The sequence below is a fragment of the Meles meles genome, chromosome 13, assembly GCF_922984935.1.
Source record: "Meles meles chromosome 13, mMelMel3.1 paternal haplotype, whole genome shotgun sequence".
NCBI lineage: Eukaryota > Metazoa > Chordata > Mammalia > Carnivora > Mustelidae > Meles > Meles meles.
This window is the reverse complement of record NC_060078.1, coordinates 77,916,414-77,939,505: the sequence shown is the minus strand read 5'-3', so window position 1 is coordinate 77,939,505 and position 23,092 is coordinate 77,916,414. Positions and strand designations below refer to the sequence as shown.

Genomic DNA, 23,092 nt, shown 5'->3' with positions numbered 1-23,092 from the left:
CATACATGAATGACCCAGCATGACTGTATGGTGTGGTCGAAGTTTCCCCAGGAACACCGGTCGGGAGGACCAAGGTAATTGCCTCCTTCCAGAAGGGTTTGGATGGGACTCATCAGTCTGGAATGTTTAGGCACGGTTTTCCCTGGAGGTGGAGACCTGAACTTGGACTCTTCCCAGATCCATCTCACCTGGACAGAGAAGCCTGGATCCAGCATCAATGGCAAGGGTTAGCCTCTTAAATAGAGGGCCTAATGGGAAAGAGCCTGGTGTGCTGGGAACAAACTTGGGAGCAGGCCTCACCTGGGCTCCAGGCCTGGCTCCAGGACCAAGGTAGGTGTCTCTCTGGTCTAATTCCCACTTCTCATCCCTCTCAAAGATCCCTACCTTCTGTCCTGACAATCTGTGTGATTCCAGGGAAATGTATTCACCTCTTGGCCCCAGAGACTGAGCCCAAGATCTAGGCAGGCCAATCGGCGCCTTCTGGCTCTCCCAGGGGCAGTGTCTGGTCAACTCATTGGACGTGAGACTTCGGTAAGTCCGACTGGAGCACTTTTGCTGGGAACGCAGGACAGTGGGACTCCCTTTCCCCTCCAAATATTATACTTGAGGAATCCTGTAACCCCAGGGGCTTGCTAGAAATGCAAATTCTTAGGCCCTACCCTTGACCTACTGAATCAGAGTGTCTGAGCCAGAGCCTGGGAAACAAGCCTTCCAGATACTTCTGAGGAACATTCCCACTGGAGAACCACTTCTCTACTTCATTCAATGTACAGACGATTAAAAAATTAAAACAAACAAACAAAAAACAGGTTCAAAGAGGTGAGGTGACTTGCCCAAATTCTTCGCTGGTGAGGATATAAGCCCAGGACAGGAATTCTGGCTTTGTTTCCACCCCTGACCATGTAAGAGGCATTTGTGTTTTCGTTACACTGTGAAGCTACTGGAACACGAGAAAGCACCCCTCACCTTTCGAAGGTCCTCCCCTGCCCGCTCCCTCTCTGCAGAGATGAGCATAAATTTCATGCAGTCCGAGGTTACGTGGGGTGAAGCCTCCCTATTACTCACCCGTTTATGTGCCATATCGCAGACTCAACGTTGGCTGCACTTAGGAGACATTAGAGCCGGCAAGGACCACGTCCAACCCAAAGAGACGGGCCCACCTTTGGCCCAAGACCGAGGGCGTGCTGGGAGAAAGGCACGGTTGCTGCCGTTTCTGGGGTCAAGCTGCTGGATCCTTGGCTGGCTCCTTCCGGCTTGCTCTGGCCTCCCTCTCCTGCTTTGCCACCCAAGGCTCCGCTCCATGTGTGTGCGAGGGTGAGGCGGGGTGGGAGCCCGGCTGGTCCCAGGCCAGCATCGTGGCTCCGGTCTGAAAGTCCAGGCATACCTAAGGCGTCTCTCATGGCTCCCCAATGCCATATTAGGCTGCCCCCTCTGAAGGGCGGAATCTCTGACTCATCCTCCCCCTCCCCCACACCCCCTCACCCTTGCCAGTTTGGGCCAAGATTAGAATTCGCTCAAATCTGTGGGTTCTAAGGTTTATGTGCTATTTCAGTTTGGCAAATGACTCTCTCTCTCTCTCTCTTTTTTTTAATGTTTTGAGTCAGAAGAAGCAGCGCTTTCCCGAAAGGGGATTGGGGAGGTTTTTCTTTGTGTCCCCACGGCTCGGTGTGTCCGAAAATGGGATGATTTCAGTGCTTCCGTGCACGTGAATCAGAAAGAAGCTGACTGTATTCACATCCTGGGGTGGGAAGAGGAGCAAGGAGACTATGTGATCAGAACGACAGTGATGACAATGGTCCCCCTTCCCTGAGTGTCCTGCTGGTCTCCAGGCCCAAGCTAGACAGTCTGTGCATTTTGCTAACCCATCCCCAGGTCCCTCCAAGTAGGCAAAGTTCCCCATCGTAGAGATGAGGAAACCGAGCTTCAGAGAAGTCCAGCCTGGAGCTCAAGGCCACCCAGCTGAGCAGTGGCAGCAGGATGGCAGCTCTGGGCTGACGATGGTCCTGCCACACTGGGGTCTGGTTCCTGGGAGAGGCGGGGTTCTTACTCTGTTGCCCCGTGATAAGTGGGACGTGTGTGGCCTCCGTCCTTTTGCCTTGGGGTCTGGAGGGTGAATCAGGCAGGGCTGTTGGGATGGGGGCGTCAGAAGAGAACACTGAGAATGAAAGGATAGAACAAGACAGAAGATCCAGGAGTTAGGGCAAAGGATGGGGTTGTGGGCTGCATGAGAGTCTTGGTGGAAGCCGGTAGAAGATGTGTCTCGGTGCTGCCTCTGTGCCAAGGGCACCGCTATGTCCCACTTCGTGTCTCTCTGCCAGTGATTCAGAGTCCAGCAAACACATGTGCAGTGGGCTCTGCTGGGCTCGGGTGCCCTTCTCTTGGCTTGGGCGGGGCAGGCCATCTCCCCTGAGATCTCATCAGACTGCCTCCAAGTTTCCTAAAGGAAGTTAGGAGGACCCTGCCGCTGGAGGACAGAGGAGGGAGTGGGTGCCAGAAAGGCAGAAAAGCACATAGCCTCGGGTGTTGGGGAGCTCCGAAGGCCTCTGATCCCTTGGCTGTAGGGTGAATCCTTCTCTTCTTGCTCCGGGGGGTCCGCATGCATTTTCTTTTAAGTAGGCAGACCTGTACACCTGGGTCAGACTGTGCCATCGCTCGGGAAGGTGGCACAGAGAGATGGGTCAGTGGTGGTGACGGCGCTGAGAGATGAGCGCCTCACAGAGCTCAGGCCCCCCCTTCAGTGCAGAGCCCCCATCCTGCTGAGGCACAGCCCATGGGGCCTCTGGGAGTGTCATTCATGCCAATTCCAAGGGCCCCGGTGCATCATCCAAACTGCAGACCTCTGGGGCAGAAAAGGCCAAGAGATGATGAGTAGGAGCCGAGCACCGCTGCTTTCCCCCAGCCCACCAAGAAACATTCCTGCGATGAAGGAGGAAGAAGACACCTGACGGGTCTTGGGGTCCTGAGCTGATCTGGGTGTTAGAGGTGACCCAAGCCACATTTTTACTTTAAGAGGGAAATTGAGGCCAGAGAGGGAAAGGCAGAGCCCAAGGCGGTCCTGTCAACTGACTCAGGGGTCCTCCCAGCCACTGCTCTGGCCGGCCACCCTTCCGCTCAGCCCCCCAACCTCCCTTTGTTAAGCCCTTACTGTAAGGCGGCGGGACACACCAGCCCTCACGAAGCTACTCCCTGTACCGGGGAGTTCACAGCAGACGGGAGGGAGACAAGGACCCAAACTAGCACAGTAGAAGGCTGTAGGTGAAGGGACTCAGGTGGGCAGCTCTCCGACCTCTGACAGACCCAAGCCCATGCATCCTTGAAAAAAAAAAAAAAAAACCAGTCAAGCTAGAATATTCGAAAGAGGCAGAAATTGCAGAAGCGTGCATGCGTGTGTGAGCACATGTGTGCAAGCATGGCTGAGGTCCCGAGTTCTTTCTCTTCCTCCCTGTCAGGTGTTGCTGGCAGCCGGGGTCATCAGCAGAGTGCCTGTTTCCAGGGCGGGGGGTAGATATTCACGGAGCTTTCTGGGGTCACATGTTCTCCTGTTCTTGGCTTGGCCAAAGTTTTGAAGAATGAAGAATTTTAACGTTCCCTGGCAATGCCATTCCCACCTGGGCCTTGGTGGCTGTCTGCCCAGCAGCTCAGTTGGCTTCCTCTATGTCTGTTTGAACCTTCATCCCGCCCCTCCAAAGTCCCAGCTCAAAGGCCTGACCTGCTCCTTTCCTGCTCCCCCGTCCCAGGAGCCCTCTCTCTGCAGGTGCAGAAGGAAGTGCCCAGGGCCCACTCGAGGGCTTAGCTCTTCAGGAAGGCCACTGTGCACGAAGTAAGGATAACCAGTGGAGCCCCCCATGTTTACCCACCTCTTAACCCTTCTAGGCTCACCCCCAAATAGCGCTGGCCCAGAAATGCTTTGTATATCTGGTAAGAAAACACCTTGCTTCCGTCTAGGGCCACAAAATCATTGAAAGTGGGACTAACGCTTCCTTGAAGTAGACATTGGCAAGAACATAGTGACCGTGGCAACACGGTCGGTGGGAACCAGAGGTCCAAGCCCCAACTCTCCTGTGTAAAGGCTGTGTGACATCGGGCCAGCTACTGAACATCTCTGAGCCTTAGTTTACTGATCTGTGCAATGGCTAGAATTCTGATGCCAAATCTCACTAAGAGGATGTGAGAATAAAATAAAAGAGTATGAATATGAAAGCACGAGGAAACCTCCGAGCCCTGAGCCATGGCCCCGCCACACACCCCATTTGAGAAAAGATGCAATAATTCAACTGTCAGTGCCTGGGCCTAATCTTTATGATAAAAAGGAAAAAAAATAAAAAGGAAAGAAAAGAAAGGAATCTAGTAACCTGTAGTCGGTGGCGATTTTCTCTTAAAGACAAAGTTACGATGCCAGAAGAAAGATCTGGCGGACTTGAGCTGATTAGATCATTCTCCGTGTGTGTGTGTTGGTGGGGGGCCAGGAGGGCAGGCACGTGTTATCACAGGGCTCCAACAGAGGTGTTGACCTTTTAAAGTGAGTATTCCCACCTTCCCCGCCTGGAGGGGTGGCCGGGCTGATGTCATCTAGAGGTGGGGTGTGCCTGTCGCAAAGGACAGAAGCAGGGACCAGGCCAAGAGGCATCTGGGCAGTGGAGGCAACTGCAGGGAGGCCCTGCCGGGAAAATGCCAGAACTTTATGTTCTTTACAGAAACTCATTCTTTCCAGGAGCAGCATGGGGCCTTCAAAACATTGTCCCCTGATCTGATTCTATCCAAAGAACATGGTAATGCTCTCCAGGACGGGGAGACCAAAGGCTCGATGTTGTGGACCGAAGAGCTGTCCCCAGAGAGAAAAGTCTGGATGCAGAGACTGCAAGGCCCCGGGGGAAGGAGGAGGAGGGGCTGCCGGAGAGAGCCCCCTCCCCATTAAATCGATTGAAGGTGAGATGGGGGGCATTTAGGTTTGGGTTATTCATTTTTTTTCCAGCCTTGAGATTTGGGGTTCAAATCCTAATAGTGCCCTAAAGAGATGAAGCTCGTCAGAACCCATGATCCTCCACACTGTCTTTCCACCTACATGGGGCCATTGGCTCTCTGGACCTCCACTGAGTCCTTGGTTCCTCCCCTGCAGGCCCCGCACGAATCCTTAGTAGTTGGGTGATCTATGCGCCATCAGAGTCCAGTAGTGAAGTGTGTTGGACTGCTTGGATTCAAATTCATTCAAATTCAAATTCAGATTTCCTGCTCCCTGTGTGACCTTGGCAAATTACTCAACTTCTCTGTGCCTTGTGAAGTGGGGCTATAAATACACTACCTCATTGGTCATGGTGTTCAAATGCCATGATACATGGATCCTGCCTGACCCAATGCCAGCATATGGTAAGACTCCATAGTGACCATGGAGGCCATCAGGACACTGTAGCCAGGAGGAGGGACACCTATGACACCCAGTGGGGCCATGTGACCAGCCGATAAAATATGTGTAGAAGTGACGTGCAGAACTCCACAGGTAAGAAGTCCCCTGCCCCTTTCTGTAGGAGCTGCGGAAGCATCCTGTTGGGATGGAGCCCTGGGCTCCCCCTGCCTCCCTGCACGAGACACCAGATGGGAGGGAGAATTCAAGTTTTGGGAGTGAAGCCTCTAGAACACTTGGTTTGTTTTTTTACCACATCTTAGCCTAACTACCCCTGCTGACTACAGTCACTAACAATTGCACAGCAACTGATCCTTGCATGACATGGTTTGAACCATGCAGGTCCATCCACTTGCATGTGGACTTTTTACAGTACAAGCACTCTAAGTGTATTTTCTCTTTCTTACGATTTTCTTTTTTCCATCTTTTTTTTTTTGATTTTTTTTTTTATTTGTTTATTTACAGCATAACAGTGTTCATTGTTTTGGCATCACACCCAGTGCTCCATGCAGTACATGCCCTTCCTATTACCCACCACCTGGTTCCTCAACCTCCCACCCCCCCCGCCCCTTCAAAACCCTCTGGTTGTTTTTCAGAGTCCATAGTCTCTCATGGTTCATCTCCCCTTCCAGTTTCCCTCAACTCCCTCTCCTCTCCATCTCCCCATGTCCTCCATGTTATTTGTTATGCTCCATCTTTTTTTTAAAAAAATATTTATTTATTTATTTTAGAGAGACTGAGGGGAGGGGCAGAAGGAGAGAAAAACCCAACCAGACTCTGTGCTGAGTGTGGAGCCCGATGTGGGTCAATCCCGCGACCCTGAGATCACAACCTGAGCTGAAACCAAGGGTTGGAACACTTGACCGACTGTGCCTCCCAGGTGCCTTTCTTCCTCATGATTTTCTGATAACAGTTTCCTCTCTCCAGCTTACTTTATTGTGAGAGTACAGTTTATCACGCATAGAACATGCAAAATATGTGTCAACAGTAAGCTAGTAGCGTTTCAGTTTCGGGGGAATCAACGGTTCTACGCGTCATATCTTTAACTGCTCTGGGGTCACTGCACCTAATCCCGGCCTCGCTCGTGGAGCAAATGTATTTCTGCTTTAGGTTGCGGTGCCCAGGGAATATTCTCCTTATTCCCACGCACGCACCTTCCCTTCCAGGATGAGACAGGGGACAGAACGGACAGACCCTGAGCTCTGGTCGTGTAGACCTGGGTTTGAATCCCGCTGCTGGCTGTCCGGCTTAGTGTTTTCAGGCAGACCGTGGAATTCCTCAGAGCCTCGGTGTCTGCACAGGACGATTTCTGCTTGGTTAGGGCTGGGGAGGGGCTCCAGGTGCCCGGCACGGTCGTGCATGTTCCGCACTCAGGGGCTGTGACCAGGTTGGCTAATAGCCCTTTCAGCGTGGGCAGGAGCACACGGCCTCCTCCGGATCCGGCAAATGTGTTGTAGTTGCTCAGAATCCTTCTCTGACCGTTGGAGAGGGGCTGACAGCGTCCATTTGCTCCCTGGGAACTGCTCCCCACCCTGTCCGTCTGTTTCTGCCTCAGAGGCTGACACGCATTGGTACACAAGCCATTGGTTTCCACTGAGTTTGGGACCAGAGGAAGGGAAGAAAGAATTTGGGATCGTTAGTCCTTCCGCTTATCTCCCTAGCTCCCTCCTTGTGAGGTCACATCAGGCTGGAATTGCCCCTTGACCCCAGGTTCCTGCTCCTCTCGAGGTGGCCTCAGCTGATCACATGAGGCTCCCCTGAGGTACGGTAACTGCACCCGGGGTGGTAAGGGGTGATGTTGCCACCCCTGGGGTTCCCTTCATGCCGCCCACAGCCCTTCTGGAATGATCCGATCTTAAGAGTGCCATCTCGTTCCTGCTGAGATCCCAAAGATGCCTCAATGCACAGCCCTCTCTTCTCTCGCGCGCGCCCTAGGATTTTTCTGGCCTGTCTTGCTCCCTGTGGCTGTAACCATCTGTACGCAGAGCAGAGTGGTGTGGCCCCCTCTCTCAATGCCTCATCTTTCCAGGGGTGTTACCGATGTGCTCCCGAAGCAGAAACTCTCAGGTCTGACTGGGTGCCTGCCTGGGACGCGTGGAGGGCTCTCCTCCAGGCACACACCTGGAGCATGTATGAAAATACAGAAGCCTGGATTCTGCCCCAGACCTGGGTATGCAGGTCTCTGGGTGGGACCGGGCATTCGGATGAGCAGACGAGGGTGGAGAAGCAGTAGAGAGGACGGTTAGCGACCGTGCGTTCATGGGGCTGTGTTGCACCCAGTTCTTGTTGATTACTTTATGATTGTGCGAGAGGCTTGATTTTGGATGTGATCATTTTCATGGCCATCACCTCGGTCATTGCAGACCTGTGTGCAAGGACGTGCCTGGGTGTGTGCGTGAGCTGGCTGGCTAGTCTGCTCAATGTGTCCTGGAGTGGCTCGACTCACCCCTCCTTCCGAGCCTTTGTCAGACTATTCCCCCCGGGGGGGGGGGTGGGAGTGGAAGAGGAAGACCCTTCCCTTTGGCTCTTAAAGCCCCCCTGTCCCTCAAGGCCCCCCAGCTTCAGCCTTCCGGTGCTTGTAGCACCCAGAGGGGGAGAGGCCCCCCTTGGTTCCATCTGACGCACAGTGTGAGCGGTACGGGAACGGCCCCACTGTGTGTGCATTCTGAGAATGAGAACTCAATTTCAAACTTTCTTCCTTCTGCTTCTCTTACTGCCTATCCGGCTGCATCCGTGCCAGGGACCAGGCAGGGCGCCCCTTTGTGAGTCAGGTCATCCATCTTTGCAACCTCCCCGTGAAGTAGAACATTCCCGTCACCATTTACAGGGAAAGCAGCCAAGGCTCTAGGTGGGGGTGGGGGGGTGGGGGACTGAGGGGTAAATAACTCGTCCGCACGGCAGAACTGGGTTTTCAGCCTGGGTCTGTCTGACTCCAGATCCTTTGCTGTAAATCAGGGCTTCTCAAACTCCGATCTCGGGACTCCTGTACTCTCTCTGTCTCTTTTTTTCTTCCAAGTTTTTGTTTAAATTCAAGTTAGTTAACATACAGTGTAGTGGGGGTTTCAGAAGTAGAATTTAGGGATTCATCGCTGACATCTAACACCCGTGCGCATCCCAGCAGGCACCCTCCCCAACGCCTGCCACCCCTCACCCTCCTCCCCTCCAGCAGCCCTCATTTCAGAACAGACAGTTCTCTGTCATTACGAGTCTCTTATGGTTTGCCTCCCTCTCAGTTTTTACCTCATTTTATTTTTCCTTCCCTTCCCCACGGTCATGCTTCAGTCTCACCTATGAGGGAAATCATACGGCATTTGTCTTTCTCTGACTGACTTACCTCACTTGGGATTCCTATCCTCTCTTAAAAATTATTGAGGATTCCCCAATGGGAAAAAGCTTGCAGCCTTCCCGTTGAGATCAGGAACACGACAAGGATGCCCACTCTCACCACTCTAGTTCAACATAGTATTAGAAGTCCTAGCAACGGCAATCAGACAACAAAGAGAAATAAAAGGTATCCAAATTGGCAAGGAAGAAGTCAAACTCTCTCTCTTCGCAGATGACATGATTCTTTATATGGAAAACCCCAAAGACTCCACCTGCAAACTACTAGAACTCATACAGCAATTCAGTAACGTGGCAGGATACAAAGTCAATGTACAGAAATCAGTGGCTTTCTTATACACTAACAATGAAAATACAGAAAGGGAAATTAGAGAATCGATTCCATTTACTATAGCACCAAAAACCATAAGATACCTGGGCATAAACCTAACCAAAGAAGTAAAGGACCTGTACTCGAGGAACTACAGAACATTCATGAAAGAAATTGAAGAAGACACAAAAAGATGGAAGACTGTTCCATGCTCTTGGATTGGAAGAATAAACATTGTTAAAATGTCTATACTGCCTAGAGCAATCTATACTTTTAATGCCATTCCGATCAAAATTCCACCGATATTTTTCAAAGAGCTGGAGCAAATAATCCTAAAATTTGTATGGAGTCAGAAGAGACCCCGAATTGCTAAGGAAATGTTGAAAAACAAAAACAAAACTGGCGGCATCACGTTACCCGATTTCAAGCTTTACTACAAAGCTGTGATCACCAAGACAGCGTGGTACTGGCATAAAAACAGACACATAGACCAGTGGAACAGAGTGGAGAGCCCAGATATGGACCCTCAACTCTATGGTCAAATAATCTTCGACAAAACAGGAAAAAATATTCAATGGAAAAAAGACAGTCTCTTCAATAAATGGTGCTGGGAAAACTGGACAGCGATATGTAGAAGAATGAAACTCGACCATTCTCTTACACCGTTCACAAAGATAAACTCGAAATAGATAAAAGACCTCAACGTGAGACAGGAATCTATCAGAATCCTAGAGGAGAACATAGGCAGTAACCTCTTCGATATCAGCCACAGCAACTTCTTTCAAGATAAGTCTCCAAAGGCCAAGGAAACAAAAGCAAAAATGAACTTTTGGGACTTCATCAAGATCAAAAGCTTCTGCACAGCAAAGGAAACAGTCAACAAAACAAAGAGGCAACCCACGGAATGGGAGAAGATATTTGTAAATGACAGTACAGACAAAAGGTTGATATCCAGGATCTACAAAGAACTTCTCAAACTCAACACACACAAAACAGATAATCATATCAAAAAATGGGCAGAAGATATGAATAGACACTTCTCCAACGAAGACATACAAATGGCTATCAGACACATGAAAAAATGTTCATCATCACTAGCCATCAGGGAGATTCAAATTAAAACAACATTGAGATACCACCTAACACCAGTTAGAACGGCCAAAATTAGCAAGACAGGAAACAACATGTGCTGGAGAGGATGTGGAGAAAGGGGAACCCTCTTACACTGTTGGTGGGAATGCAAGTTAGTGCAGCCACTTTGGAGAACAGTGTGGAGATTCCTGAAGAAATTAAAAATAGAGCTTCCCTATGACCCTGCAATTGCACTGCTGGGTATTTACCCCAAAGATACAGATGTAGTGAAAAGAAGGGCCATTTGTACCCCAATGTTTATTGCAGCAATGGCTACGGTCACCAAACTGTGGAAAGAACCAAGATGCCCTTCAACGGATGAATGGATAAGGAAGATGTGGTCCATATACACAATGGAGTATTATGCCTCCATCAGAAAGGACGAATACCCAACTTTTGTAGCAACATGGACAGGACTGGAAGAAATTATGCTGAGCGAAATAAGTCAAGCAGAGAGTGTCAAGTATCATATGGTCTCACTTATTTGTGGAGCATAACAAATAACATGGAGGACATGGGGAGATGGAGAGGAGAGGGAGTTGAGGGAAACTGGAAGGGGAGATGAACCATGAGAGACTATGGACTCTGAAAAACAACCAGAGGGTTATGAAGGGGCGGCGGGAGGGGGTGGGGTAGGGTGGGAGGTTGAGGAACCAGGTGGTGGGTAATAGGGAGGGCACGTACTGCATGGAGCACTGGGTGTGATGCCAAAACAATGAACACTGTTATGCTGTAAATAAGCAAATAAAAATAAATAAATTAAAAAAAAAAGTAAAGAATTCCAAAGTTAAAAAAAAAAAATTATTGAGGATTCCCAAAAAGGTCTTGTTAGCGTGGGTTATAGCTATCAATATCTATCACATTAGAAATTAAAACCGAGAAAGACACCAGGGTATTTATGTCACATAAAAGAGCAATCAGGAATGCGTCACATAGAGCACATGTAAATTTAAAGTGAATCTGAACGATGTTTTCCAAAACAAAAAGGGAGTGAAAAGTGGCATTAGTGAGCATCGTACGGACTTTATCACAGCTGGGTTCTTGGAGCTGCTTATGCCTTCAATCTGTCCTAACTGAGGGTACAGCTCAGTGGTAGAGCATTTGACTGCGATCTGTCCCAACACCACAACTCACAGAGCCTCTGGAAAACACCGTACACTTCTGAGACAATGAGCGTGAAGAAGGCAAATAACTCTGAGTGTTGTTAGGGAATCGTTTTGAAGCCATGAACTCCGGGAAAGGTCTCCGGGACCCCCAGGGGTGCCTGGGCGGTATTTTGAGAACCACTGCTCTCAGCTGGGAAGCTCTGTCTTGCTGGCATGCTCACTTGTCTGGGTACTACATGTCTTCAACACAGTCTGGATTTCTCGCGTTCCTGTCTGGTGTTGGGTGACGTGAGAGGTAGCGCATGGGCAGCCACTGAGCTGGGCTCTGCCCCTGAGCTCCTGGAGAGAGGCAGCGCTGGTCCGGCGAGCAGCCTACATTCTCCACACTGTAGAGGGGACCCGGGAGGCTCTGGGAATCCTTGACCTGTATTCACGAGAATTTGCCTGCTGGGCTTCATGACAATCCTATGACCTGAATCACCAACATTTATTTTCAAGGAAAAAGAAAGAAAATGATACACATTTCTCTAGTACATTTGGGATCCAGAAATATCCCTGTTGGCTTGCGGGGGAGGAGGGATGAATGAGTGGAACACAGGGGATTTTTAGGGCACTGAAAGTGTTCTGCATGATTCTCTTACGGAGGACCTAGGTTGTGGCACATTTGCCGTTTCCAACACCCAGAGGGAGCCCTAAAGTGAATGAACTATGACTTAGTTCATCACGTTTCGACATCAATGCGTCAGTTATAACAAATGAACTACATTAATGCAAGATATTGATAATAGGGGCAAATAAAGAGGGACGGTCAGTGGGTATGTGGAGCTCTGGACTTTGTGATCATTTTTCCATCAAGTTAAAATGTCTCTTAAAAAAACAGAACAGAAACCAGAACATTGCTGCCGCTCTGGATTGCCGCCAGAGGCTCTGTGGTTTGGGGGCTGGGGTGGGGTTCCCCAGACGCCCCCGGGCTGCCAGCCCGACTCTGGCTCCGTGCTGGGAAGCCGCACCCACTCACGCATCCTGACCCCAGACGAGCTGTTGTTCTCTTGGGATCTTTCTCCCATCGTCTGCAGCTCCCACAAGTCTGCGGTAGCGTCATCAGCTTGGCTTTGGAGGGTGTAATTCTGGTGGCAAGACTGGTAATTAGAGGATTGTGAAAAAGACTCCTGGCGTTGTTTAATTACTTGAGAATATCAGCTCATCATCACGGGGCGTAATGGGCTCTCTGAAGCACACTGAAGCGGGCACCCTGTGTCTGGGGCTGGGGGGCCTCCTGGAGGCGGGTCTGGACGGGGAGTTCCAGCTCTTCTCTCCAGGCCACTTGGGGCGGGAATCAGCAGGAAGGTGTTGGGTGATGGCGGGATGGGTTGGAGGATGTGGCTGGTGGAAGTGTGAGAACTGCTAGTTTATCACCAACTCAGGCAGACAGGCCTGGGCTTGCTGTGCCCCCCGGCCCCCTCCCCCCATTTCCCCCCTCTTCCACACCTCCCCAGTCTTCTATTAGACAAGCCGTGTTCGGGAGATTGGCATTTTGTTGTCCTCGGTCCCTGGACAACTGAGGATCCAGAACAGGGACTAAGGGGAGGCCAGAGAGGTGCCCAGGCCCGGGTTTTGAGGAAGTGCAGCGAGGGCAGGCTTGCCACCTGCAGTGAGGGGTCTTGGAGCCCAGGCCCCGCCCAGCCCCCACACCACGCCTTACCTTCTCCAGAGGCCGCACCTGACTTCCCCACACCTGAGTTGCCGAATCCTTCTGAGTGTGATCTCGGTTTCTCCCCGCCCACCCCCCCACCCCAGCACCCATCTCCTTCCCCAGCTCCTTCCAGGCTGGTAGTCTCAGGAAATGCACTGGGCTCTGGAAGGTTCTTTCCACGGTCCAATGAGCACACAGGCTCTGAGTGGGGGGAAATGTGCTTAGGGGACAATAAGAGGTTGTTCTGAGTTTGAAAGCGGAGACCCTAGTGACAAGGCATGGGGGAGGCTTTCTCAAAGGCTTTCAGGAAATTTTCTGCTTTCCCTGGGTGGGGGGTGCTCTTTGTGAGGACAGGTATCGCAGTGACCCTCTCAAAGAATTTGCTTGTTTGTTTGTGGAGTTTTTTTTTTTTTTTTTTGTTCTCTTTCTTTGCTCCAACTTAATTAGTAATATTATAACTTTCAATTTAATCATTGACCTAAACGAGTTGCATTTTTATCTCAGCAGGAGTCTGGCTGGGCTGCAAGAAGTAGCCAGGGGAGCTGAGTGAGAGGGAAAATCTCACTCAGAATATTTGGGTCGGCAAGGGACACCTCTTCTGCTCTGAGATAAGATGGAGACATTTTCAAGCTATGTTTTAAAATCATAAAAACCAGAGTCTCCTGCTGGAGATAAGCTATGTATGTCGGTGCAGAGCATCTGGGGGCAGTAAAAGAGGAAGGTCATACCAGCATTGCTGAGGTTATTGCTGAAACCAAGATTATAAGTAATTAAGGTTTTGAAAGTTTTGTCCAGGTGCACAATAGACGACTCAGTATCTTGGATGCCTGAGCTGGGGTCAGGTTAACTATTAAAAGAGGACAAAAGTATTTCTAACAAAACCTGCCGTTTACTAAAGCCTACCATACCTGCTGCTTTAGCGTGTCCTGCTTTGAGCCTCCCCGCCTTTTCCCTGGCTCTTGGTAGATCCAATGTTGATTCATTCCACGCATAGATTAATGGTGTTTTGCTTCGCTGTGATGTTAAATTGGCTGCTCATTCTTCCTACCAGCCGGGATGGATGTCCCTCACTGCACTGTTTGCTACGGCCAATGGACTCTCAGCCATAGGATAAATGGGGACCAATACCCATTGCATTTCTTCTCCACCTTCAACTGCCTCTACTAGAACTAAGTGCTGGGTCGGCACAGGAGATTCTTGTTTGCTTTCTCAGAAAGAGCGGATTGTGGAAGCATGCAAACCGAAACTGTCATGTGCCTAAAATCTTTGTTATAGACATTCTTTTTCAGTAGCTTTGATCTGGAGGATGCAATCACATTTTCCCTGAAAGTAGACATCATTGAGAAAAACATGGAAGAGAAGAGTGTGCCCTTAAATAACTCCTCAAACTGAACTTAAACTGTCATTTAATTATTTTGAATTATCCCCTAATTGCCCCTTCTCTATCTCCTGTTCTCGTCTTGAGCTGTAAAGGGTCTTAGCGTCCTCTGTGCTATGGCCTTTCTGTATCTCAGTGGAGACATTTCATTCACAAAACAAAACTTTTCACTTGGTTTAAATTGGTGTGGAATGACTTTTCTCCCGATCAGAGGGTTTAATATATACTTTTTTTATTTTCCAAATGTCTGTTGACAAGTGGATGAAGAAAATGTGATACACAGTCAAATATTATTTAGCCTTATAAAAGAAGGAAATCTTGCCATTTGTGACAACGTGGATGAATCTGGAAGACGTTATGCGAAGTGACATCAACTAGACACAGAACAATGAGCGTTTCATGACTTCACTCGTATGTAGAATCTAAAGTAGCCAAACTTACAGAAGCCCAGAGGAGAAAGGTGGTTGTCCAGGGTTGTGTAATGGGGAAAATCGGGAGACGTTGGTCAAAGGGTATAAACTTTTTGTTATGTGAGATGAGGAAGTTCCAGGGATAGACTGGAGGACATGGTGACTAAATACTTTTTTTGTATATCTGTATTTGCTGAGAGGGTGAGTGCTACGTATTCTTACCACACACACACACATACACAAACACACACGTAACTACGTGCAGTGATGAATATTTTCATTAGCTTGATTGCGGTGATCATTTCACAATGTATATGTCTATCAAGCATCAAGTTGTACATCTTAAATATATGTAATTTTCATTTGTCAATTATATCTCAATAAAGCTAACAGTTGTTTTACAAAAAGACGTTTTAACACTCATTTGAGCAAATGGGTACCATGGTAGTCAGGATTCCTTGTGTTGCAGGTGCCATATACCTGCTCCAAAAGGAGACACTGTCGAAGGAGTAAGGGGTAACCCCCAGAACTTGGGGCCGGGCAGCTGCTGGGGCTCAGGAACAGGCTCACTCCATCCCTAAGGGCCAAAATGCTCCCTGCCTTTCTCTGTCTTAGCAAATGAGCTAAGAGTAACATACAGGGATGCCATGACCAACTGGAACCCTCAGTCAGCCAGATTGCCCCTAAAGGGGCAAGTAGAAGACAGTCTAGAGGCTTACTTCAGAATCCTGCTCTTTTTTTTTTAAAGATTTTTAAAAAAATTTATTTATTTGACAGACAGATCACAAGTAGGCAGAGAGGCAGGCAGAGAGAGAGGAGGAAGCAGGCTCCCCGCTGAGCAGAGAGCCCGATGCGGGGCTCGATCCCAGAACCCTGGGATCATGACCTGAGCCGAAGGCAGAGGCTTTAACCCACGGAGCCAGCCAGGCGCCCCCAGAGTCCTGCTCCTGGTCTCAGTTCCCAGGGGGCATAAATACATGGTTTCACCTCTCATTGCTCCTGAATATCTTTATATGGTTTTTTATTGTGATAAGATACACATCGCATCAAATTTACCACTTTTAAGTGTAAAATTCAGTGGCACCAAGTACATTCACAGTGTTGTGTAACCATCACCACCACTCATGATCCTAAACAGAAACTTTGTGCCCATTAAGTAGTAACTCTCCATCCCCCTGCCCCGTCCCCCCCCCCCCGCCCTGGTAACCTCTCTGTCTATGCAGTTGCCCATTCTAGATACCTCTTAGGAGTGGAATCATATGATAGTTGAACTTTTGTGTCTGACTTACTTCCCTTAGCATAACGTCTTCAAGGTTCATCCATGTTGTAGTGTGTCTGAGAGTTTCATTCCTTTGTATGGAGGAATTATATATAATATATAATATATATGCACAATATATACAATATGTATATATGGAGGGATTACATATATATAATATGCATAATATATACAATATGTATATATAATATATGCATAATGTATATGTATATATACAATCTGTATATATACATATAAGATAATATAAATTTCTTTGTATGAAGGAATTATATATAATATATAATATTTCCTATATAGGTATATATGTATACAATATTATATAATTATTATATTATATATAATATATATTACATATATACATACATATATGCATTATATATATTACGTATATATGTATTCCATTCATCTTGGGGCACTTGGTTTGTTTTGGGTTTTGGCTGTCATGAATAACACTGCTATGAACATTAGGGTACATCCGATATCTTTGGGCAGTGCTGAATAAACATTCACTTTCATAAAAATGAGACTGTTATATCTCTAATTACAACAACCCAAAATTAAGTTTCCCATCCAAATGGAGGCTGTGTGGAATCATGGAGAGAGGATGGGCTCCAGAATCCTACAGACTCGTCTTTAATGTTGGGCTTTAATGTTCCTCGTCTCTGATGTTGAGCAAATTATTTAAACTCTCTGGGTTTTAGTTTCCTCATCCAACAAATGACTGATGAAAAAGGCTCAAATGGACATTTCTGGGGTGCTTTGAGAATTTGGTGCTTCCCAAATTCACTTCGTAATCAAGAAAGCGCCTGTAACACTTTTGAAAAGCAGATTTCTGAGCGTGGGTCCGGAGCCACTGACTTGGGAAATCTGGGAGTGAGGTCTGGAGGGCTGCGGCTCTACCAAAGTCTTCAGCCGATGCTGATGAAGCCACATTTCAAACATCCCTGAAGTCAGGTGTATGAAGCCAACCCTTCACTCAGGACTTGATACAGAGGAGGGGCTGAGGAAATGCTCATCTCCCTTCCACCTCTTCACACCAGACTGATGACTGCATATTATGCAACAGTGACCATCTCATGTGACAACAGCAAAATTCAAATGGTAAGTTGTTTCTAAAGAACTCACCCGTGACCCCCGGCTGTAAGTGCCGCCGGCAGCTCATTATAAAATCGTCCCCTTGATCCACGTATCTCTTTGGTTACACATTTGGGTACAATTGCGTTTTGTGCAATTCAGATCCTCTGATGAGGTGCTGGGTGATGAGGGGCTGGAGGAAGATGCCACACCACGCTGTGCAGCCGAGGGAACTCCTTAGAGACGGTCATGCACACCTGAGACTTCAAAGAAAAGAAACAACCAGTGAACTCGTATCAAACAAACCAGATGGATGTTTTTTGTTTTGTTTTGTTTTTGTATTCTTCAAATTATAAGAGGAGTGGACAGAGGGAATGTAGTAGATGTAAATTTGTTCCAGGTTCGAAAAAGCATATTTGTGTCTTATGAAATCTTATGGGAAAAATGTAATTCAAATTGGCTTGGAGATGAGGGCTGTCAAATAGATTGGAAGCTGGATTATAAACCAAGACTAATGAGAGCTTGCAATGTGCACAAAGTTAGGGATGGAGTCCAAGAGAATCGCTACAAGTTCTTACAGGGGAGGTAAACAGCCTATTAATTAAGGTAGCAGATGGTAGTAAATTGGGAGATGTTTCAGATTCCAAGGACAGAGAAAGAAATGAAAGCATGGGATCTGTATTGGGTAGTTAGAAACTCCGGCACGAAATCAATGACAGAAAATAATAAGAGCCACAGGTGGCCTTGGGAGTGAACAGTATTTGGAATACCATGGGAGTTAGAAAGAGACTAGAAATGTTAGTGGGATGGCTTAGAAGCTTCTGGAGAAAGGGATCCATGCCGCAGTAGCATCGTTTCAGAGACCCAGCAGGTTGGCTTGGGGACGTGTGGTAACGAGCTTCTGGGTAAGTGGGGTCTTAAGATCTCCCCAGTGAGCATTTGCAGACAGGGAAGTTGCTGAGTAGAAAGAGCTAAATTGCATGTAAATTGAAGAAGTAAATTAGCACTGGGGGAAAAAGCAGGCAAGTGAGATAATCAGTGTGATCGGAGCAGCATAAGAAGGCAAAGTGGTGAAGTAGCTAGAAGGGGGGCTTTGGAACTCTCAGAGCAGGGGCCGCCACTGACCCCTCCATTTACTTTCAGTTCATGGCTTAGCCTCTCTGAGTCTCTTTCCCCATTAATAAAACGAGGATGATATTTCTTCTCTCCAATAGGTAGTGTCATCTGGATGAGATTTGTCTATATATGGATTACCAGGAACATCGTAAGTTTTGAACACATGCAAGTTACCTACATGACAAATGTGATCAGTATGTAACTTGTAGGAGGGGGTGGTGACAGGTGTTTGGGGAAACTTTGGGAAGCAAATGTCCCCATTTCTCATCTTCCATATGCAGAGAGGTTGGTTGTACTTTGTTCTTATGACAGGGGAATCACATCTAACTCAGGGGTCCGATTTGAAAGCCATTGCATGAAGCTAGGATCACATAGCATCAAAATTGTCCTTGAGGGGTGCCTGGGTGGCTCAGTGGGTTAAGCCTCTGCCCTCGGCTCAGGTCATGATCTCAGGGTCCTGGGATCTAGCCCCGCATCAGGCTCTCTGCTCAGCGGGGAGTCTGCTTCCCCCTCTCTCTGCCTGCCTCTGCCTACTTGTTATCTCTGTCAAATAAATAAATAAAATCTTAAAAAAAAAAAATTGTCCTTGAAAATACCCCCAAGGTGCCCGTAAGGTATAATACTATGCTGCCTGTCTCTCAAAAAGTTCTCTTTGGCCAGTTTTCCCCCAGTGTTGGAACTGGTTGAATTTTTTATCTTACAGTTGAGCCCCAGGTGAAGTTGTTGTCTTGCGCTTTGGGCCATGCTATATGAAAGATGCTTCTCTCTTGATACGAAAATGGCGCTTCGCATGGTAGGACACTCACACCAGAGGGACATGCAGGAACGGAGGATAGAGCTGGGGCTCCCAGTTCATGCTGACTCCACACCTGTGATGGGCAGGTGCAACTTTGCACCTGGGCCACTCTTAGAGATTGTGTTGGTCCATGCAGGCTGATAGGCAATAGACCATAGATTGGGTGGCTTAAAAAACAGACATTTATTTCTCACTGATCCGGAACCTAACATCCAAGAATGGGGTGGTGGCAGGTTCTGTATTTACTGTGGGCCTCTTTCCTGCGGCGTCTTCTGGCCGTGTCCTCATGGGATAGAGAGAGCAAATCTAGCTCCTTTCTCTTTATAAGGCCAGTAATCTCGTCATGGGGACCCATCCTTGTGACCACACCTAAACCCAATCACCTCCCAAAGGCCCCACATTCTAAAACCACCCCCTTGTAGGTAAGGGCTTCCACATAAGAGTTTGGGGAGGGGCGTGTACAGACATGCCATCTATTAACAGAGCTGTATGCATACGTTTCCTGAGCCGATGCGACTGTCCTCACTCAGACTGGCCATCGGCCATCAGATTTGCTTGTGGAGGAAGCAAATGTACACAGCAAAGCTCCACGTTGGTCAGCTTGCTAGGTCTCTTTGCTCAGCTGGTTATGCTGGATTCTCTGGGGCAGTATCAGAGGGCGGGTGCCCCCGCCAGCGCTGCCTGCTTCGACCCAGCATAGGTGTGGGTGACCAGCAGCAGCCTGACTACGCACCTGGGGAAACGAAGTCGACCAGCCTTGGGGAGGCCTACACCTACAGCTACATGGCCCTTGGAGGGGAGTGTGTTTCTCTCTGAAGCCTGGAGATGGCCCACGTGTGGGTCTGTTTCTCTGCTGCTACTGCCAGGAAGGTCAGTTAAAGTAAAGCTTGTTCACTGGGGGCACTTGGCAGGCTCAACCAGTAGAGCGTGTGACTCCCGATCTAGGGGGTGTGAGTTTAAGCCCCACACTGGGTGTATAGCCTACTTAAACAAACAAACAAACAAAACCTGGTCAATTAATGCATTTATTTATTTATTTGGCTCTGCACTCAGCATAGAGCCCAGTGCAGGGCTCAAAGTCACAACGCTGAGACCAAGACCTGAGCTGAGATCAAGAGTTGGACACTTCACCGACTGAGCCGCCCAGGCGCGCCTCAACTAATGTATTTGAAAGAAAGCAAGTGACACCATGTATACCTTCTGTTCTGCAGTGGTGTATTTTTTTTTTCCCTTAAAAGTACATCTTGGGGATTATTTCCATTGGTACATAACAGACTTCCTCATCCTTTTTTCAGTTGAGGTGAAATTTATATAACCTAAAATGTCCCGCTTTAACCATTTAACAACACACAACGCAGTGGCTTCTAGTACATTCGCAGAGCTCTGCAACCAACACCATCATCTAATTCTAGAACATTTTTATCACCTCTGAATGAAGCTCCATAACCATTAAGCAGTCACTAGCCAGCTCCGCTCTGCCCAGCCCCCCCCCCCCAAAACCCTTGATTTTCCTTCCTCCTCCACGAATTTACCTATTCTGGAAATTTCATACATGTGAAAGCATACAGTATGTGGCCCTTTGTGTCTGGCTTCTTCACTTGTGTGATGTTTTCAAGCTTCACCCGTGTTGTAGCAGGTATCTGAACATCATTCCCTTTTTTTTTTTTTATATATTTTATTTATTTGACAGAGAGAAACCACAACTAGGCAGAGAAGAAGGCAGTGAGAGAGGAGGAAGCAGGCTCCCTGCGGAGCAGAGAGCCCGACGCGGGACTCGATCCCAGGACCCTGGGATCATGACCTGAGCCAAAGGCAGAGGCTTTAACCCACGGAGCCACCCAGGCGCCCCACATCATTCCCTTTTAATGCCGAATTACACGCCGTTGTACAGATAGACCACATTTCATTTCCCCATTCATCCATCAGTTGACATTTGGCTTGTTAACGCTTTTTTCGCTATTATGAATAATGCTGCTATGAGCATGCGTGCATAAAAGTTTATTTGAACACCTGTTTCTGACTCTCTTGGGTATGCACCTAGGAGCGAAATTGCTGGATAGTAAGGTGGTTCTTTTTTACTTTTTGAGGAACCATCAAACTGTTTTCCAAAGCAGTTATATCCAATTTTAAAAAGGTTTTACTTATTTATTTGATTGAGAGAGTAACAGTGGGGTGGGAGGAGGGGCAGAGGGGGAAGCAGACTCCCTGCTGAGCAGGGAGCTCGATGCAGGGTTCCATCCCAGGACCCTGAGATCACGACCCTAGTTGAAGGCAGATACTTTGCTGAATGAGTCACCCAGGTGCTCCCCGGCATTTGTATCGTTTCACTAGCAATGTAGGAGGGCTCCAAATTTTCCACATCCTTGCTTAACAGTTATTTCCTATTTTTATTATAGCCCTCCTGGTGGGGTGTGAAGTAGATTCTTGTGGCTTTTATTTGCATGTCCCTAATGACTGATGATGCTGAATATCTCTCTGTGTGCTTATTGGCCATCTGTGTTTCTGTTCGGAGAAATGGCTACTCAGATTCTTGCGCAAGTTTTTAATTGGGTTGTTGTTTTTGCTGTTATTGAGTTGTAAGAGCTTTTTATATATATTCTGCCTATGGGACCCTTATCAGATAGACAATTTGCAAATATATATATTTTTTCTATTCTGTGGGTTGTCTTTTTCGCTTTCTGGATACTATACCTTGATGCACAAACATTTTTAATTTTGGTTAAGTCCAATTTATCTAGTTTTCTTGTTGTTGGTTGGGTCTTAGTGTCACATCTGAGAATTCATTGCCAAATCCAAGACTATGAAAATTTACTCCTGTGTTGTCTTTTAAGGGATTGTTTTAGCTCTTACATTTAGGCCTTTGATCCGTTTTGAGATAACTTTTACATATAGTGTGAGGTAAAGATCCAAATTCATTCTTTTGCATCCTTTAAAATATCTGCATAGCAATCTCTGCCATAGGTTTTTGACCAAGTTTCTACTCAGATGTTTGGGTTACTTCCAATCTTTTACCACTGAAAACAGTAATACAACAAGCATTCTTGTATTTAATCACTTCCTATATATCTGGGCATATTTGTAGGCTAAATTCCTAAAAGTGGAGTTGTAGGATCAAATGTTGATTGCCTTATTGCTCTCCCTAGAGCCTGAGTGGATGCCTTCTAGCACTGGATGAGGATATGTTTCCCCACATCCTTGCTAATCTTTGTAGATCGTTGCCAGCTAGACAGGTAGTTTTAATTTGGAAAGATCTTATTATGAACAATGTTGTACACCTTTTAATATATCTTAAAAGCCTCTTGTAATTTCCTTGCTATGAATTTTTCATGCCCTTTGCCTTTTTTTTTTTTCCTGTTGGATGATTGTTCTTCGTTTTGTAGGAGATATTTATAAAGCAAATGAGACCTATGCCTGTAATATGCTTGTCATTTACCTTTTAGCTTTAGTAATGATGTTGTTTTTCTTCTCTTCACTCCTTTTAGATTTTTGAGCTAAGTGACTACTTGTAACAGCCTTACCTATTCCAATATTGCAATACTATTTTGTGGGTTTTTCTCTAGTTTTTTTTTTTCAGGTTTATTTATTTATTTATTTATTTGACAGACAGAGGTCACAAGTAGGCAGAGAAGCAGGCCGAGAGAGAGCGGGAAGCAGGCTCCCTGTTGAGCAGAGAGCCCGATGCAGGGCTCAATCCCAGGACCCCGGGATCACGACCTGAGCTGAAGGCAGAGGCTTTAACCCACTGAGCCACCCAGGAGCCCCTTTCTCAGGTATTTTTATGATTTCAATATATTGTTTACTCACTCTTTGGCATAGAATTTATTTAGTTATATGGTGTGAGGTAGGGATTCCTTTTCCTGTCTAGATAATGAGGTAGTTGCTTTTGAGGTCAGAAGTCCTCAGTTTCCCACAACAAACAAAGCAATAAAAGTTAAGCTGTGGCCTAAGGAAGGCCCAAATCCAGTTCATTGTTTGGTCTAGGCTGGAAGGAGCATCTCTCTGCCCTGGAACCGGAGGGTGGCTCATTCTTGGCTTTACCTGCTTGAGGGAGCAAGACTC

The 23,092-nt window shown here is 47.4% G+C and overlaps 1 long non-coding RNA gene across 1 annotated transcript; it reads right to left on the bottom strand.

Annotated features, from left to right (window-relative positions):
* Positions 1 to 11,077: 11,077 nt before the first annotated feature.
* On the bottom strand, positions 11,078 to 13,056 carry LOC123955443. Its single transcript, XR_006821279.1, has 3 exons — positions 12,990 to 13,056; positions 12,316 to 12,414; positions 11,078 to 11,759 (listed from the first exon to the last, which is right to left on the bottom strand). It is a non-coding gene; the product is annotated as an uncharacterized LOC123955443 (long non-coding RNA).
* Positions 13,057 to 23,092: the final 10,036 nt, after the last annotated feature.